The 5,912-nt window shown below is 37.9% G+C and overlaps 1 pseudogene; it reads right to left on the minus strand.

Moving 5' to 3' along the window:
* Positions 1 to 2,963: 2,963 nt before the first annotated feature.
* LOC125089489 (uncharacterized) lies at positions 2,964 to 3,141 on the minus strand (annotated as a pseudogene).
* Between the last annotated feature and the right edge of the window lie 2,771 nt (positions 3,142 to 5,912).

Consider the following 5,912-nt stretch of genomic DNA (forward strand, 5'->3'; position numbering starts at 1 on the left):
TAAATTGTAGGTGCTACTCATTTTAATGTCCAGTGTAGCAAGGGAGAATTCAGACACCAGTCTAAAGCTTTCGCCTTTAAAAATAACTTACTCTGGGGCGCCTGGGTGGCTCAGTGGGTTAAGCTGCTGCCTTCGGCTCAGGTCATGATCCCAGGTCCTGGGTTCGAGCCCCACATTGGGCTTTCTGCTCAGCAGGGAGCCTGCTTCCTCCTCTCTCTCTGCCTGCCTCTCTGCTTACTTGTGATTTCTCTCTGTCAAATAAATAAATAAAATCTTAAAAAAAAAATAATAACTTACTCCGAGGGTACCTGGTGGCTCACTGGGTTAAGCATTTCCCTTCAGCTCAGGTCATGATCCTAGGGTCCTGAGATTGAGTCCCATATAGGGGCTTCTCTCTCTGCTCTCCTCTCTCTCTTTCTGCTGCTCTCCCTGATTATACTGTCTGTCAAAAATAAATAAAATCTTAACAAAAAAATAACTTGCTCTATCTAGAAGATTCTGGGGGGTTTTTTGGGGGTTTTTTGTTTTGTTTTGTTTTTTCCTTTATGGTCAAAGGTCTTTGAGTACCAATTTTTAGTAAAATTTCAAGAATTTTACTAGGTATGGGTCTCTCATTACCATTACCTAGAATTTGGGGAGTCTTTCCAATCTTCAATTTAGCTCAATGAAAATTTCTTCTATTATTTATTTTGTATCCCTCCCCCATCCTTTCTTTCTTCTCCTGAATGAACACTTACTTGTTAGGTCTCTTGGAAATGATTTCTAAATATCTTTTTTCTCTCACTATTTCCATGTGCTTGTAATTTCAATCTATGTTTTGTGATATTTCTTTCAATTAATCTTCAAGGGCACTAATTTAAGTCTCTATAGTATCCATTCTCTTTTAATTAATATTTTAGTTTGAAAGCCAGGATATATGAGTATGTACATTTGAGTATGCTATAGTGGAATCTACCTAACTGTTCTATCATCTGTCTGTTCAAATCATCTGTCTTTTCTGGGGAAGAAGGCAGCAGAGCAGGAGGACCCTAGGCTCATCTTGTCCAATGAACACAACTAGTTAACTATCAAATCATCCAAAATACACAGGAAATTGGCCTGAAGACTTGCAGAACAAAATCCATAACCAATTGTAGAGAAGAGGCCACATCAAAGAAGGTAAGAAGCACAGAGATGTGGTTTAGGAGAGAAATGGATCACAGTCACTGCAGTGGGGAGGGAGCCAAGGTCACAGAGAAGGGAGAAAGACAAGACTAGCACACAGGGAAGCCCACCCAGGGAAGACAAAACACCATAGCAGCTGGGTTGGAAAGCAAGAGGGGGCAAATTTAATCAATTACTGCAACCAGCAGAGCTTAAAGCCTGGAGTTTCAAAGTCAGTGGGCTTGGCACAAGGAAATCCCGGAGGCATTGGAACTGCTCTTAGAGAGAAGGAAGGGCAAACAGCCCCAAGACATACAGCATTGACACAGTGATCTTTAGAGCATTTGGGGCACACAGAGGGGAGATTATTTGCATTTTTTCCTAGTGTGTCCCTAAGAGGCAGCATTCAGGGAGATACCTCTCCTGGAACAAAGGAACTGGCTGGCCCTATTTCCCTCTCCTGCCCAACAGTATAAACACAAAGCTACCTGCCCAAACCAAGGCAGCACCAACACTCACTACCTAACTTGCTTATACCAAGGCTTGCTGCCCCACCCCTCACTCCGGCCCCCATGCTCTAATGGCATCACCCTTCCTAGTCACACTGCCTTCAATCCCAACACAGTCAGCCTCTCCCCAAGAAGACCAGCCCAGACTCCTGTTTTCCCATGTTTCCCAATCTGGGAGCCCTTCTTTACAAGGTCATCACCCTCAAAATCAGGAGAAGTAGCTGACGTCCCTAATATACAGAGGCAGACACAGAGACTTGGACAAAATGAGTAGAGGAATTTGTCCCAGATGAAAGACTAGGATAAGGCCAAAGCCAGTGATCTAAGGGAAAGAGAGACACATAACAGGCCTGATAGAGAATTTAAAGTAATGATCATAGAGATACTGGACTTGAGAAAAGAGTGGAAGACATCAAAGGGATCCTTAACAGAGGGATAGGGAATAACATAGCAGAGATAAGGGGCTCAATAAATAAAATGAGAAACACACTTGATGGAATAAACAGCAGGCTGGAAAAAGCGGTGGGCTGAATGAAAGACCTAGACAACAGGGTAATGGAAAGTAATCAAGCTGAACAAAAGAGAGAAAAAAAAAATGAGAAAATACTTATGGAACTCAGTGACTACATCAAATGAATTAACATTCATATTATTGGAGTCAAAGAAGAAGAAAAAAGGGGGGGCAGGATATTTATTTGAAGAAAGAATACCTTAAAACTTTCCGAATCTGGAGAAGGAAACAAATATGCAGATCCAGAAGGTACAAAGAACCCTCAACAAAATCAACAGAAGCAGATCCATACCAAGATACATTATAATTAAAAATGGGAAAATAATAAAGAATAAATTTTAAAAGCAGCAGGACAAAATGAAACAATTACATAAAAGGAAAACCCCATAAGGCTACCAGGGGATTTTTCAGCATAAACTTACCAAGCCAGAAGGGTAGGCATGATATATTCAAAGTGCTGAATAGAAAAAAAAAAATCTGTAGCCAAAAATACTCTATCCAGTAAAGCTATTATTCAGTATAGAAGGAGAGATAAAGAGTTTTTTAAACAAACAAAAGCTAGGGGCACCTGAGGGGCTCAGTTGGTTAAGCGGCTATCTTCGGCTCAGGTAGTGATGGTCCTGGGATCGAGCCCCACATCAGGCCTCTTGCTCAGCAGGGAGCCTGCTTCTCCCTCTCCACCTGCCTGCCTCCCTGCCACTCCCCCCTGTTTGTACACTGTCTCTCACTATATCTCTCTCTGTCAAATAAATGGATAAAATCTTAAAAAAAAAAAAAAAAAAAAAAAGAAGTTCATGACCACTAAACCAGCTCTGCAAGAAATTTTAAGGGGACTCTGAGCAGAAAGGTATGAAGGTAGGAATGTGAGAGTATGAAGGTAGGAAACACAAAAGCAGAAAAAAATGAGTATTTTTCAATTAGCAATAATCGTGCCTTGGATAAGCCTCATTGGCTACGATACTGCCACTGGGCAAAGCTTAAAAGTGAGTATTTTTTAAAAATATCAGCCAATGAACTCACAAAATAAAAGGATGACACCTTATACTTAAAATGTGAAGAGGAGAGAAGAAAAGAATGGGTTCAAACTTAAGTGACCATCAACTTAATATAGACTGCTATATGCAGAAGACATTATATACAAACCTAATGGTAACCACAAATCAAAAACCATAGGGATGCCTGGGTGACTCAGTCAGTTAAGCAGCTACATTTGGCTGAGGTCATGACCCCAGGGTCCTGGGATTGAGTCCCACACTGGGCTCCTTGCTCAGTGGGGAGCCTGCTTCTCTGCCTCTGCCTGGCATTCTGCCTGCTTGTGCTCTCTCTCTTGCTCTCTCTCTGACAAATATATAAATAAAATCTTAAAAAAAAAAAACTAATAAATATTCAGAGAATAAAAAGAAAGAAATTCAGATATATCACTAAAGAAAACCAGAAATTAGCAAAAAGAGAAAGATGAGAAAGGAGCAGAGAAAATCTTCAAAAACAACCACAAAACAAGTAATAAAATGGCAATAAATATGTTTCTATCAATAATTACTTTGAATGTAAATGGATTATATGTTCCAATCAAAAGCCATAAGGTGACAGAATGGACTAAAAACAAAAAAAGATCCATCTAAATGCTGCCTACAAGAGACTCATTTTAGATCTAAATACACCTACCGGGGCACCTGGGTGGCTCAGTGGATTAAAGCCTCTGCCTTCTGCTCAGGTCGTGATCCCAAGGTCCTGGGATCCAGCCCCGCATCAGGCTCTCTGCTCATCAGGGAGCCTGCTTCCCTTCCTCTCTGTCTGCCTGCCTACCTGTGATCTCTGTCTGTCAAATAAATAAATAAAATCTTTAAAAAAAAAATACATAAGTAAATAAATAAATACACCTACATATTGGAAGTGAAGGGATGAAAAAACATTTGTCATGCAACTAGATGTCATCAAAAGAAAGCTGGAGTGCCCATACTTACATTGAGCAAAACGAAGACTCCAAGGGGGGGGGGCAGGAAGACTGTAACAAGAGACAAAGAAGGGCAATATATAATTATAAGGGGGACAATTCAACAAGAAAATTTAACAATTGCAAATATTTATGCACCCAACATGGAGAACCCAAAAACATAAAATAGTTAATAATAAACATAAAAGACTAATCGATAATAATACAATAATAGTAGGGAATTTAACACTCTACTCACATCAATGAACAGATCATCTAAACAAAAAATCAACAAGGAAACAATGTCTTTAAATGACACACTGGACCAGATGGACTTAACAGATATATTCAGGGCATTCCATCCTAAAACAGCAGAATACACATTCTATTCAAGTGCACATGGGACATTCTTCAGAAGAGATCACATATTAGCCAACAAAACAAATTTCAACAAATTCAACAAGATTAAAGTCATACCATGCATCTTTTCTGAACACAATATTATGAAACCAGAATTCAACCACAAGAAAAAAATCTGGTAAGAGCATAAATACAGGAAGGTTAAATAACAAGCTATTAAACAATGAAAGACTCAACTAAGAAATCCAAGAAATAAGAAGTACATGGAAACAAAAGTGAAAACACAATGGTTCAAAACCTTTGGGATATAGCAAAAGTGGTTCTAAGGGGGAAGTTAATAGGAATACAAGTCTACCACAAGAAGAAAAATCTCAAATAAACAACTTAACCTTACAACTAAAGAAGCTAGAAAAATAAAACAACAAAACAAAAACCAGCAGAAGGAAGGAAGTAATAAAGATTAGAGAAGAAATGAATAAATAAACTGAAAGAACAAACTAACAAACAAAAAACCAGAAAACAAAAGAACAGATTAATGAAATCGGGAGCTGGTTCTTCGAAAAAAATCATTAAAATTGATAAACCTCTAGCCAGATTTGTCAAGAGAAAAAGTGAAATGACTCAAATAAATAAGATCACCAATGAGAGAGGAGAAATCATAACCACTACCGCAGAAATCTAAATAATAGTAAGAATATTATGAAAAACTAAATGCCAACAAACTGGACAACCTAGAAAAAAATGAATAAATCCCTAGAAACATATAAATTACCAAAACCAAACAGGAAGAAATAGAAAACTTGAACAGATTCATAACTAGCAAAGAAACTGAATCAGTAGCCAAAAAAACTCCCCCCAAAACTGAAGATCAGGACCATATGGTTTCACATGCAAGTTCTACCAAACTTTGAACAGTTAATACCTATTGTTCTCAAACTATTTGAAAAAACAGAAAAGGAAGGAAAATTGCCAAATTCATTCTATGAGGCGAGCATTCCCCAAAACCAGAACCAGAAAAAATACTACCAAAAAAGAGAACTAGAGTCCAATACCTCTGATGAACATAGATGCAAAATTCTCAACAAAATACTAGCAAACCAAATCCAACAATACACTAAAAAAAAAAAAAAAAAAAAAAAAAAAAAAAAAATTCACCATACTCAAATGGAATTTATTCCTGGGTTACAAGGGCCATTCAATATTCACAAATCAACCAACTTGATATATCACAACAATAGGAGAAAAGAAAAGAACATATGGTCATATCAATAGATACAGGAAAAAATGACAAAGTAAAATATTCATCTGTGATAAAAACCTTCAACAAATTAGGTTTAGAGGGAACATACCTCAACATAATAAAGGCCATCTATAAAAAAACCAATTTTTTTATTTATTTGAGAGAGTGAGAGAGCACACAACAGGGAGGGGCAGAGGGAAAGAGAGAGAAAGTCTG

This window comes from Lutra lutra, chromosome 1 (assembly GCF_902655055.1).
Source record: "Lutra lutra chromosome 1, mLutLut1.2, whole genome shotgun sequence".
Lineage (NCBI taxonomy): Eukaryota > Metazoa > Chordata > Mammalia > Carnivora > Mustelidae > Lutra > Lutra lutra.